The sequence below is a fragment of the Trematomus bernacchii genome, unplaced genomic scaffold (assembly GCF_902827165.1).
Source record: "Trematomus bernacchii unplaced genomic scaffold, fTreBer1.1, whole genome shotgun sequence".
Taxonomy (NCBI): Eukaryota; Metazoa; Chordata; class Actinopteri; order Perciformes; family Nototheniidae; genus Trematomus; species Trematomus bernacchii.
This window is the reverse complement of record NW_022987608.1, coordinates 3,672,855-3,687,788: the sequence shown is the minus strand read 5'-3', so window position 1 is coordinate 3,687,788 and position 14,934 is coordinate 3,672,855.

The following is a 14,934-nucleotide window of genomic DNA, read 5'->3' as shown; positions in this document are numbered from 1 at the left end:
CATGCTAATGTTCTAACAAAGACAATGCTAACATATCCATGCTAATGTTCTAACAAAGACAATGCTAACATATCCATGCTAATGTTCTAACAAAGACAATGCTAACATATCCATGCTAATGTTCTAACAAAGACAATGCTAACATATCCATGCTAATGTTCTAACAAAGACAATACTAACATATTCATGCTAATGTTCTAACAAAGACAATGCTAACATATTCATGTTGAGAATCATTTTCATCTTCGTTCAGCATATTATTATTATTATCATTATCTGGGGAGCATGAATTTCATGGCTATCTTTGGGGTAGCTGAAGGGACATTTCACTCTGATCCATGCTTTACCAATATACACCTTATCATGGCACAAGAGGAAGAGTTAGGGTCACACAAGTCAGTAGGGTTCATCCTCTGGGAAACAAACTTGAATACCCTAAACATGGATGTCAGTAAGTCTCAGAAACTGTCTTAAAGTCAAACTGAAAGTGAGCATCCAGTGCTTAGATCTTTCTAGTTGGATTAGGATCAGAACTTCCTATAGATATTTTGTTATTTGGTTTCTTAAATGATCCATCCTTTCTTTGACAACATGTGTTATATAATACAAGATTGCTGTATATTCTCTAACTCTATCTGAGTGTATGTGGTGTAGTTAGTCAATATGGTTTAAAACAACATAAAATCGAACAAAATGCAGTACACTTATAGACGTTTGCAGTAAAGGGAAGGCAGGGTTTTGAAGGAGCAATTCAAGATTCATCTAAGCGAGAAAAGTAAGTTGAAAACACTAAAAACATTGTGGAACATCAATAAAAACAGCTTTAGAGCAAAGCAGCTTATTTGACAGCATGACAAAGAAGTGTATGCTTTGCAATCGATTACGCTAATGAACTGTTTCACACAGCAGAGCTCTGTAAATATCAGCCCAACAACCAATCGATAAAGACGAACCATCTTACATTCTGTGTGTTGCATTGCTCTGACTTCACAGACGTACATATGCCGCACGCTCTGATCGATCGAGGCACTATCACGAGAGAATTTGTCACGTAAGTCATCAGCATCGGACTGCATCGACAGATTTCAATAATTGCCAGAGCGGCCCTCTCATGATCTGATGGAGTAATAGTCTCATAAGTAATTGCCATTTGCCAAGGTGAGGCTGAAGAAGTGTCTCTGGATAAAGCACTGTGTAGAAAACTGTGTTTAAATGTGTATATCTAAAAGGAAGATAACATTTCTGAAAGGGAAAAATCACTATGAAACTTCCCCAGTCGGTTGCAAACAGCAAGATCATTATTTTCCATGTTTGTTTTTTAGAAATGAGAAAATGTACCAAAATAAAAGCCTAAGCATCAGACACTCAGGGTTAACAAGTATCTCTGTGGGACTAATAAAGGTATTCTGATTCTGATTCTGATATCTGGTCAACATAGTGGAGGATTTAGTAGATAAAGAGCGACGAATACTTCAGTGGGCTCTTCTCCTAAGTCCTTTTGAATTCTCCTATCCACTATCCCTTAACCCCGTGACGTTTGAGGTCAAGGGATAGACGATAGGGATAGACGTTAGGAGCAGATTTTTTGACTATTCGACCGCAACCCAAGAACAAACTTCTACATTGCAATTGTAACTCCTTAGTTTCCTTTTTCTCCCTTGTTGAAGAGATAAGCTCCAGGTGTGTTGCTCTCCACACCTTCTGTTCATTGGGAATGGGCGGAGCCACCTGGCCTCTGATTACCCTAACCCCCAGCTAGGATATTTCCATATGTTGTGCTTCCCCAAAGGAGGCGAATAATAATAATAATCAACCAACCAACTCAAATCCAGCACCAGACACTCAGCGGAGATGATGGCCAGAACTATAAAAATGAAGGCCAGATTTGTAGAGAATTGTATTTTAACTGTCTCTATAAAATAGTGACGTCTACAAAGAGCCCGGTATAAGACCACTACAGCAGATACAGTAACACTAGAGGATGAATGTTCTTTTACGTCAGTGCACATTTAAGGTGTTCTCCTCCCATCCCTTCTCCTCTGCTTACTGTATGTTCATGTTTTTCCTTTCTGCCCAGCTGGTTGCTTCTCCTAACATGTTGGCCTCCCTGCAGGGCTCTTTATAATCATGTAATCCATCCATTCACTAGATGGAACCTCCTCAAATCCCCCTTATATTTACCCACATGTTCTCCTCAGGGCGTCGAGGCCAACTAATAAGCAGCGAGCCACAGTGAAGCTAATGCTACAAATCCTCCAATCCCTCATCACTGATAGAGGAAAAGACCTGAGGAAAGCCGTGGGGGAGAGAGATAGACATGGCTATTAACACTGGACCACATCAACCGTGTGTGTACATCGAAACACACACACACACACACACACACACACACACACACACACACACACACACACACACACACACACACACACACACACACACACACACACACACACACACATACATACGAAGGGCCCCCATAGACATCTTCCATCTCTCGGGGCCCTGCTTCTCTCTCTCCCTATGTCTGGAACACATGCCCATACGTCTAAATTGTGTGTCAACACACAATCTAAATGCAAATGGTTAATCGTCTCTTCTGTAGCCCACAGCCTCCCAGGATTGGACGAACACCCCCAGCAGACATTCGTTCCGTTATTAGGTTAGCGAGGAAGCGATCACAGGTACGATCAAATAATTAAACCTGCATTTTTGAAACCTTCTATTGCCTCGAAAATGGCCAAGGGACTCTTTTGCTGGATGTTTGTGTTTGCCCCGGCTCCAACAAGGGATGCTGTTTTGCAAGTAGCATTATTTTTATTAAAGCATATGTAAGGGATACAGTACAGTGAGCGGGTCATTATTGCAAAATGAACCTTGACGGATGATAAAGGAGACCTTTGTGAATAGTATCCTGCTTATTACACGGCTTAATAAAAAACCCTGACCCAACATTTTTATATTTAGTTTTTATAATTAAAACGACATTGTATGACCTCCTTCAGAGTATGAATAAGAACTGCTTCTATAGAAGGAATCTGTTTTACATCAGCAATACAGAAACCACAGAACGTATTGTAGACCAGAATCGAGCATTCAATAACAGTGGTGCAGTCGTGACATGTTTTTGTAGGCTAAGAAGTAAAAAGCTAACGTTAGCTAACGACTATAACAGAATCACGGTTGCTGTGCATGACCACGGCTAAGCTAAAGGCGGCTAATATTCGGCCTGGTGACATTTAGTCTTCTCATTTAGTCTTTTGTTAGCAACCCATTTTTTTAATGACACATAGAAGCTTCAGACATTCACTAGTGGGGTATTTACTGACATATTTTATATTTTATACCGAACAAAACACACCTTATTTCAGGTATCTAACCAAAAACACGTACAAAATAAATTTGACTTCGAAAAGAGGAAAATGGAAGAGGTCAAATGCTAACTAATTTCCTGGTTTTAGGACTTATTCCTACACCACTCTATGCTGTGTAATTAAAAGTGATATTTAAGGATTTCAAGTTGTCATAATTTTGTTTTTCTATAACTGCTGTATAACCGTATAAAAGGAGAAGTGCAGATTACGTTCAAAAAGCCTTTATATATTATATGCAATACCTGTTTGTGTTCCATACTGGGAGTAGAGCTTAATTACATTTTAATGGTGGTGTAGGCATTTAACCTTTTCTGACACCAATACATTAGCTGTTGTCTGCTTGTTCGATATAAGCTCCAGGGAATATCCTCAGAGCAGGATTACCAATTATTGTTGGATAGTTCAAATCTGCGCTCACTCCCACACTAAGGGAGAAGGAGTCTCACATGTAGGAGTCCATGGTAATGAAGGTGGAAGGGGAAGCTGCTTCTTACCGGTATAATATCAAGTTACATGTAAAGAAACTTCATTTGTAACCTTAAAATGCTTCTGTTTGATGCATGTCAATTACACTAGACTGCAGCACGATAAGTATCTTCTCTCTTCAGGATTTTGGAAGATCACAATGATGAACCATGAATAATTCTGTGCGTTACTTCTCATTGAAATCCCTTTAGAGAGAATCTGTGAATATCACCACCATCTGCTTCTACAGTGCTTAAAGTTTAACATATCTTATCATACGATAACCTACATTTCTCCAGAATTTTTTGGGGCGTTGGTGAAGAGGAGCAGTGTGCAATTATGCAAAAAAAAAAAGAGGAAATAAATCAGATGTGGAGGAATCCCTTGCGAGGGTTGAACTCAAACTAAAGGCTACAGTAGTCGACTTTTGGCTCGCAGCATTTTCTTTTTTGAATAACTTCTCACTTCCTGAATTAATTATTGCCTTTTTGGTCTTTCTGGAGAAAAGGGTTCCACGCTCCAAGGGTGGGCTATCATGATGATGTGTCAAAAAACACAATGCTATTGATTTCAGTGCCTCTGGCATAAATGATGGGAAAGTGTTTCGGAAGCTGGATCTAAAAGACATGGAGGCCGCCCCCTACTGCGAAAGTGTTTATTGCATTAAGGCATGAATCCCTAAAGACTGAGAAAAGTGCTGGCTTAGTTGAGGAGCTCACAGAGAGCAAAAGAGAAGTACTGTAGAGAAAATAGTTCAATGTACTTTAAAAACAAAACAGACTGCAACATTTCTTAGACGACACGCCATTAAAGCTCCCTGCCGCTTTCCTTAAACAACTCAACGCATCACAAGGACGACTCATTCACCTCGGGGGCCTAGAAACAAGCATTTTTTTAGGCCACGCCCTTTTTCGTGAACGGCACACATCTGTCAAAAAAAAAAATACACATTTCCCCTAGAGCATTCCTAGAAATCTCCATCCAAGGACAAATCAATTAGCAGTGAACGACAGGCAGATGGTTCTGAAGGACGTCGGTGCCTGTGCCTCAGGTGAGAAGCGCTCAACGGCAGCGAGCAACTGTCAAGTAGCATACTCGTCTGAGCGATTCCCCCGATGTGATGCGCGCACATCTCCCCGAGAGCCACAGCCAAATATCAGACACACGCCGCCACAAAGAGGAAGCTCGCAGCTTACTGTAGGATGCAAAAATGAACGGCGGGAGAAGAGTGAATATTTCATAGATGTATTATCAAACTGAATCCTAGATGAGCATTCCTTCAAAATCACCCCCAGGTGATCTTAAAGAGGCTCCGTGGAAACTGGTGAATGTTTGTGCGCCTAGAGAGGTAAAAATGGGGGATCAGAATGTGAATAATAAAAAGAAAATGTTAATGTTCAGTGGTGGAGTAAGCAGCTAATCTATTTAGCTGATTGTGTATTGTCCTACAAAGGGACAATACACCAAAGTGGCTAATTATGTGACTTCCCAGCATCTTTCATTTTACCTTCCGACTGATAAGATAAGCGAATTAGCCTGGCTGCTTATCTGTACGTAACCAAGGCGACCGATTGGTAAATAATTGAGGTACAGAAGGAGCCATTTTGAGGACCTGTGGCGAGGAATGATAGAGGACCTGGAAGCTGGGAGAAAGGCCGATCAGTTAAAAGGCTCATTGTCTCCCATTCAGTCGTAATTAAGGCGCACAAAGGCGAGAGGATATAGTACACAGTGGCTCGCATGGAGAGACAAAGCGCTAAAGACAAAGCAGCAAAGATGGGAAATCATTCATTATAAGACAAAACAACAGCTGAGGAAAAAAGCACTTCAACAATGAAGGTGAAAAAAGGCTGATTTTGTATTTTTGAATCCAAATCAACATCTTATGGCATATTTCTCTAGGTCTTTCAAATGTTTTCCATCCATGTAGTCAGAGGTTGAAGAAGAATTGTCACTTAGATGCACGAGTGACTGGACCCTACACTCTTCCATAAGTCGGTCAAAAAGGACCCGTATTAGAATAATATGTGTTTTTATGCCATTTTTAGCATTTTAGTGAAGAAAAATCACTTGTATAATATGTATTATTATAGTTTGGTTCACACTAGAAATATTTTATATTTATTTTTTCACTATTTGTAATTTTCAAAAAACGTTTTGAACATATTGATGCAAAGATCCAACCCTCTCTTACCTGCCCTGTAGCTGAACGACCTATCCTACCTTTATTTCCTCCCACCTTCACTACTGTAACTCACTTCTCTACGGCATCCGCTCCCCCTCCCCCTCCCTCGATAGACTCCAAATTGTAAAAAGTGTAGCCGCCCGACTCCTCACACACACCAGATTGTGGCACCACGTCACACCAGTCCTCAAAGACCTTCATTGGCTGCCCGTCTCCCAACGCATCACCTACAAAATACTGGCCCTCACCTATAGCCCCCCCCCCCCCCCTATCTCACTGGTCTTCTCACCCCCTACCAACCCCCGCAGATCCACCTCAGCCGGTCTCCTGTCCCCCCCAAGTCCAAACTAGGCAGCATTGGGGACAGAGTCTTTTCAGTGGCAGCTCCCAGGATCTGGAATTCCCTCCCCCAAGATCTCCGCTATTCTGAGACCCTCACAGTATTCCAGTCCCTTTTCAAAACTCATCTCTTCTCCTCTGTCTACTCATAGCCCACCCCCCATCAATCCATGCTGGTTGATCAAGTTTGATAGTCCTATGCCCCCCACCCTAACCTTCCCTTATATTGCAAAGTGATTTTGAGTCCTTGAAAAGCCCTATAAAAATATAATGTATTATTATTATCCTTCGCGTCGAAAGGAGCCAGTTGAGGTGGTTCGGGCACTTAGTAAGGATGCCACCTGGGCGCCTCCCTAGGGAGGTGTTCCAGGCACGTCCAGCTGGGAGGAGACCGAGGGGTAGACCTAGGACCAGGTGGAGGGATTATATCTCTTTGCTGGCCTGGGAGCGCCTTGGCTTCCCCCAGTCAGAGCTGGTTGATGTGGCCAGGGAAAGGAACGTTTGGGGCTCTCTGCTGGAACTGCTACCTCCGCGACCCGACCACGGATAAGCGGGAGAAGATGGATGGATGGATGGATGGATTATTATTATTATTATTATTATTATTATTATTATTATTATTATTATTATTATTATTATTATTATTATTATTATTATTATTATTATTATTATTATTATTATACTGACAGGTATCAGATCTTGCTGTGTAAAATAATCTTCCTGAGAGGTGTCACTTGTGATGTAGTGTGTGTGGTCCACAGTGAATGTATTCCTGTCAGCCACAGGTGATAAGAATCAAAGGTTCCCATAGGATCCCATAGAAAATGTATGCGGGTCATTTTTGACCCACTTATGGAAGCTTGGGGTAGAAATACAAAAACTACAATTTCTTAAAATGTATAACATTTAAATTTAAAATGTTTTAAAAATACTGCATTAAGAATGGGACTTCAGTAAAAGTATTTAAGTATGATCAGGCAAATTTACTTATGTACTCTTACGTATTTATTTACGAATAAGGAGTAAAAGTAAAAGCAGAAAATCTTTCTCATTTGAAAAGCTGGAACTGTGTAAAATGTTTACACAAAAAAAATGATTAAACAATAGGTAAAACTGCTGCAAATTATTTTTTTGTCAACCAAAAATGTGTGGTTTAATCTTCATCAAAACATCTTATTTCAAAAGTTCTTTATACAATTGGTGTGTAAACAATGGGAATTTAAAACGTGAGTAGTAACTAAAGCTGTAACATAAATGTAGTAAGGTAAAAAAGTACAATATTCTTAAAGGTCCCATGTCATGCTTTTCCGGTTATTACCCGTCCCCTTGTGTGTTATGAAGGTTTTTCTGCATGTAAACGGTCTGCAAAGTCACAAACCCTCAAAGTACACCCTGTAGCGAGTAAAACTCTAACACAGAAAAGACCTGTCTATGCTGCCCCAGAACGCCTCGTTGGAGATTTCTCTTTTTCCATTTGTTTCTTCCGGGAACCAAAATGGACCAATCCGCGGAGCTCCTCACACACCAGGATCCCTTGGCGTCACTATCAAACGCAGTGGGGGGACCTTTAGCGTAAATGTTCAACTAACAGGGAGTCCCATTGACTTGCATAGAGCTCCCTGGTTGGTAATAGACGAGTTGGGATCGCGGAGAAATGCTCTCCGCAGACCCATTCTCACAGCGTTTATAAACCTTTTTCTTACTCAATATCAAGCCACACTTATTGTTTTTACTTCGGCTGTGAGTGTTTGTGTGTGCTCAGGATGAGTTTCGCGCTGTCTCGCTGTATCGCCGACCCGGAAACCACACCAGTAAGCCAGCTCACTGAGCAGCGAGCCTCGCAACTTCCCGACCAATCAGAGCACACTGGGCTCACAGGGAGGGGGGGGGGGGGGGCAGGAGCTCCAATAAGCCGTTTAGGACAGAGACTACATATACTATACAGAGATGCTGTATGAGAAACCAATGCGAGTTTGGAAAATTGCACAATATAAATCTATTCGAGTAGACCTCAACAATGGAATTATGATCAATAGAAATGGCCATGACATGGGACCTTTAAGTACTTGAGTAAAATGTACTTAGTTACTTTCCACCACTGCATGAAGTTTATTAACCGCACATTATTGACAGACACTACGCAGGGTGCAATCCTGGGGATGGACTGAGCATAACTGCCATCAAACATCCTAATGCCTGCTAATTGAGATTCATGGCTTCAAATACCAATCAGATAAAGTGATTAAGTCTTAGCTTGTCCAGATCTTTAAATCATAGCTTCCCCTCCCAGAACATCATCCTCTGATAGTCCCTGTCTCATTATTAATCTTTCTTTGTTTTGGAGCAGTGTTGCTCCCTTGAGAGCTCGACTCGGTGCAATTAGAAACTTAATTATTCCTCCGCAGCACAGTAAATCTAAACAATCTATATCTGTCCCCCGTCTCCAGTGAGCTTCAATTGTGATGTACAGTGTTTTGAGCATGTTTAAGTTCATAATGAAAAACATGCGTGCTGTGCTTCACTATTGTCACACAGTTCATCATTCAGGGTTAGTAAAAGACAATAAATAGTTCAGAAAATGGAGGGGAAAAAGTAAGAAGTCCTTGGAAAATGTTATAGTCTTTTGTTTAGACACACTGTATGCCCTCTTATTCTAACCTATTTGTATTCATTGTATACCATGCTAACAGTCCTTTGTCAACATTTGCATATGCACTGTACCCAGCAGTATAGTGTTAAATATAATGTAAGGACATAATGTTCAACGTGTTGAACAGTGCTGTTTGTGTCGGGAAAGTCTTTTACAAAGCACATACTGTTGTACATGTGCAATGCAATAGGTCCAAACAGAAACAATACACATGTTAGGTTTAACTTTTAGTTCAATATGGAAACGTGTAAACTTCTGCATATAAGAACAGAGCAAACTCCATCTGCTGATGAAGATCATGTGTTATGTTTTAAAGCTCTGGAACAGCAACTTATCTGACCTTGTAGTGAGATTACTTTGTCAACTGCTGTTCCCAAGGTTAACAATTCACAAAAAAGATTGGGACTTGAACCGGCGACATGTTCTACGTTAGTCAATTGAACCTGCGACTCTTTGGTTCCCAAGCCAGGTCCCAAGTGAAAATAGTTGGCCTATAATATTAACAATACTAACATACATCTGCTAATGAATGCTAATGAGGCAAATCCATTTATTAGTTCCGAATCAATTAGCCATCATGTTTTGATTTTGCATTTTATCTCTCTTTGTTCATAGAGGTGAACAAAGGTAGCACAGGGAGGACATTCAGTAAAGATTCAGTCATTTGCAACAATTGGCTATGATAAAACAAGCCTACCTATTCTATTGAAGGCCACATCTTTGCCCTTGTCGTGGCCAAAAAAGCTGACATACATGTTCGTCAAAATTTAAGACAGGGCATCAGCTGATTGATTCCATAGCCATTATGTTAGGGTTAAGTTAAGCAGGATACGAGATAAATAAAACCCCATTTTTGTTACCTCCGCTACCGCCTTCTTGACTTGGTAGCTGAGGAAGAACTGATCAGATCCAACTTTTCTTTGTTGGGAAGGGGAGACATCCCATTGCACTTTTTCGAGTTTGCCAGTGTAATCACCATTGGATATGGAAAACATGTCGCAAATGGTCTGTATCATTACCAGGAAGCTGTAATGACCTTACCCTGCAGTGACAGCTTAATCTCTGTTGACCAATATCGCGTTTCCGAATCACCACTGATCAAAATGTAAAGCTTTAATCAGCGCCGGGCCAATATAAGTGACAGTAAGCCCGTAGCCAGCCTGACAACTGAAATAGTGTTCACTTCCACAAAGACTGTGTCATTTTACGATGGCACTGAATCAAAAAGGAAATTAAGCACTTTGCAAACACAACATTACCGTGATGAGCTCAGGGTAAATTATGATCAGACATCTTCATCATACTGCAGAAATGGATCATCTTAGTTGCCATCTGCTTTTATTGCTCCCAAGTGAGCGAAGAAATGGTGTTGGGGTTTTTTTTTTTTTTTAGGTAACAATACGCCGACACTAAGTAAATCCATCACCAGCTGTGAAGAGTGAGTCCACATACTGCACATTCAAATCATAAAATAATCTCTAAATCGAAATCTCTCTGCGTTTTTCATTTTCAATTCACTATATACATCAATACATCTCGGGCCAGATGCGCTATTGAAGGCGTGAGAGTGTCTTTTTGGCTCCAAATGTTAATTAAACCATAAATTGAATCTGGCCGTGAAAAAAGGCAACAGCCCATATCTATGATCGGTATAAGAGAAAATGGAGTTCACTGAAGAAGGTCCATTCATCTTGACTTTGAAGAACATTAGGCCGATGGTTGAGCGCGGTCCGTCCCTAACACACACACACTTACAGGGGAATGTTCCATTGGACGTTAAATTCATTTCCCATTTCGAGTCATTAACCTCTTAACAAATGAGTCCTGAGGAAGTGGAATCATTCCAGTCGGACGCTATTCTTCCCCCTATAAGAGCAGAAGAAGCACATAAAGATTTGGAAGTCCTCCTACTCTGCCATGACCTTCACTGCAGTCTGACCGTTGTGTCATGTTTGAAATACCCAAGACCTCTTAGCCATTCTGTTTCAATTGAGACACTCCATTGTTAGTGTCTTTGTATTTTGCTTTGTTACACCCGTGTTTCTCTGTCTTTCCCCAAAGTAGCGTTGATGTGGGTGACAGGCTGGGATCTGCTGCTTACAGAAACTGTCAGCACGGAGGAGTTGATGTATTCCCAGATCAAAGTAGGGCCTGTCTGAGTAGCTGAAGTGGCCTGAATATGTTCTCCCCAGCAGGAGCTGCTCTGTGACTTGGGAAAAGAGAGTATTTATGTAAGAGAAAGACAGATGTGTTGCCCTTCCTTTTAAATAAGTGTTCACTGGTATTTCTTTACAAGACTAATTGTCCATTTAGGATTATGCTCCAACCTCACCCCAGCCTCTAGTAAGAAATATGTATCAAGAGTATAGCATTGGTAGGTAAGGGTTGTTTAGAGCAATGCTGGTAACATTACTAAGAAAACACCCAATATAGAAGATAAGATAAGATAGTACTTTATTGATCCCAGTTTGGGAAATGTTTGTGTTGCATCAGCATAAAAGACATGGCAGGTGCAGGAATGATTCTTAAAACCCAGAAATGATAAAGCGTTCTACCACTTCTGGGTCCCTCCTCTCGAGGTCAACGGCATTTGAACGGGTTTGATTTAGAAGACTGAAAAGAAGGTCTGTAGTTAACACAAGCTTAATAGATGTTCACGGTTTTGTTACAAGACATCAAATATGGCAACACCCCAAAGCACTGAATGTCCAAAGCTTCTAAATGGCAGTTTCTAACCAGGGGCTAAATAAGACTACTACACGTCATCACACCGAACATTAGCCGCCTTTAGCTTAGCGGTGGTGACGCTCAGCCATTTGTTTGTGATGTCTTTCTTTTAAGGCCTAACGTTAGCTTTTTACTTCTGGCTAAAGCATTTACGCTTAAGAAATGATATTAAGTGGTGTTAATCCTACTGAACAAAACTTGTTAGTATCAAAAACATGAGTTTGCCACAGAAGTTGTTTTCTGCTCTTACCCATAATTATTTTGTTTTTTAATTCCTCTATGAGAGATACAGCGCCTTATAGTGCAGGTAGGGTTTCAGTTGATCATTGACTTGAGTTTTGCTCTTTGGAAACCCTTCACTGCCTTACACTGTTTGGGTATTAACCTTATTTCGCTTCTCCTTCTTTCTCCCTCTGAATCCATCTTTGAATTAGATGATTGTGAGTTTTCCCAATTACATCCTTTTCTCCGTGTTCCTTCGTTAGGAGCCTTGTTAGTCCCGTGTGATGCTATCAGTGATTGATCCCAACCATCAGCCTCATATCCTGGCTCACATCCTCCTCCCGGAACATCACGAGCGCTGAGCCTGATAAACATCGCTGATAAACTCTGAATGCATTTGATTAGCGCGACTTGGAGCCCTGCCAAGATGCCTTACCATTAGTCGCGCTGCGTTTTACTCATTGACATAATTTAGGAGCCACAAAGCAGTCAGGGGTAGAACACAAGTGACGGTGAATCATCTTCGTGTCACTGCTTTTACCTCGGAAGCTGTAAACAGATTGAGAAACAATGAGACTTTACAGGCTGCATTACTAAATCACGGTTTGTGTGTTAACGTGTGTGTTTTTGTACGTATGTAAACCCTAATGTCACACTGTAACCTGTTTATCACATGACATAACGGGGTAGTAAAGGGCTCTCATTAACTGTAGAGGTAAGAGCAGTAGTCGTAGAGTTTATCCTTATCGTCATGGGAACAGATGTGTTACTGAAGTGTTTTGCCACCTTTGAGAGGTTTGAATTTATACGGTGTGAAACACTGCATGATCTACACACCATCAATAGGGAGCAGACATTTAGTCTTGTCTTAACAGAGCTTAGAGCTTTAAATGCGTGTCCAAGCCGATCAATAGGTGCTCAATATAAAATAGACCCAGGTGGAAATTAACACACCAGGAGCAGGAGATAACTTGTTTTATTAGGGTTCATTTGGAAAAATACGCCTTGGGGTTGCAATATTGCTGACCATTTTTTATATTTATGACACAAAGTGAGTCTATATGTTATATAAAGATGGCAAATAGCATACTCGATTGGACCTCAAAAGGGAGTACAGATACTTAAGAGAGTTCAAAAAACAAAGTGTACCAGCCAGGGTGGGTTTAGGGAATCAAATGCAGTAAAAAGGCGGCGCAGGTACAAACAAAAGGCGAGATTTAATTAAAGGGGACCTATCATGCAAAATGCACTTTTGTACGTCTTTTATACATGAATATGTGTCCCCGGTGTTCCAGGGAACTCACCAAGTGTCAGAAAACACAACCCTCTCTATTTTCCTCCATACCCAAATCTCTAAAAAAGTGGCTGCAACGGATCTGATAAAAACTGATCCAGATTTGAACACTGTCCTGACGTCAGGACAGTGGCGCTACGGCTATTGGGCCAACTCCACCAATCAGGAGGAGACAGCCACGGCATTGCCGTTCGAAAGCGCTGGAGACGCTGTAGTACATATGCCAGGCCTCTAGATGGTGCTGTTGCTCACAGAATCAGCCCTTGCTAAAACAGAGCTAAAAAATGTCAAATTGAGCAAAATGAGGCATGGCTAAAATGCATGATCTGTTTGGTATTTTGAAAAAAAAAAAGTATAAATATGCCTTATATAGGTATGGTCCTACACTATATTATTTAAATATAGCATGATCGGTCCACTTTAAAGTAAAGCTGAGAGAAAACACAGAAAAATAAATATAAGGCATACATTCAACAACATCACTTCAAATGCATTAAAAGTTAGGGAAAAGAAGGTGGATGAACACAAGATTATAGCAGGCTTAACAAAGCTAAACACAAAACTGGCAATGAATAAACCATAAGTAAGTATATGACAATGTTAGATTGTTCCAAAATGTTAAACATAGGAAAAACGAGAAGAAAAAAAAAACCTGATGACAAAAGGAAACACAGGAGCAGAGACGGGAAATAACTGAATAACAACTATTCTAAGTCTAGATCTCACTACTCTTCTCTCATATTTCCTCCACGTCCTCTCCCAAATGCTCACTCTTTCCTTCATCGCATAAAGTTTTTTTCTTCATGACACAAACTTTCCTGGCACAGATTTACATTACTTATCTTTTATACATAGACAAGTTATTATAGGCTGTCAAAACATTTACTACATAGTATTTTAGCTGCACTCCATGCCTATGGTGGGATGTATTAATGATGATCTAATGTGTTATCATCCACATTTTACTCTCAGTTCTTATAGGCCTAACTGCTCTAGATGACATTTTTATCATTCATTTTTCGCGCCTTCTTCCCCAGACTTCTCTCTTTGACACTCTCCACTTACTCTTTCTCACGCTAAGAGAAACCACACTTTGATTCAATCCATAGTGGTGCTTTAAAAGTTATCAAAGTGTTTTACAACTTTGTGAATGTGCTGCTATCTTAACTTCTCCAACCTCAAGGGGTTACGCTCTACTCCTACTGAAAGTTGCTCGTACACCCTGAACGCAACACAGGCATTTAACATTTAGAAGTTACTTTTTGTCTGGTGAACTACAGCTGAAACTAAAGTAGACCTCCCTTGATCACTGTCGTGGAATATGATTCATTCCTGCGCGGCACCATCTTTTGACACACACATTAGATCACACGACTAAAACACACCCGCCAAGGTGCATATAGACTACAGTACACACAAAGTGAGCAGACACAGTCGCTGTTTCACACACGCAAACTGTGTATGTACACCAGACAATAGCCTGAAACTCCCCTCCAGCCTGCCAGGTAATTGCTGTCTATGGGGGGACAGGTGCTTCTACAATAGAGTGCCAGTGTCCAGGCAGCCTCTATTCACTGCCACTGTAATTACCTAATTGAAAAGCTCACAGGGGGGGAGGAGAGAGGGTGTGTGTGAGGGAGAGACTGTGGAGGATGGAAGAGAGGAGAATGGGAAAAGA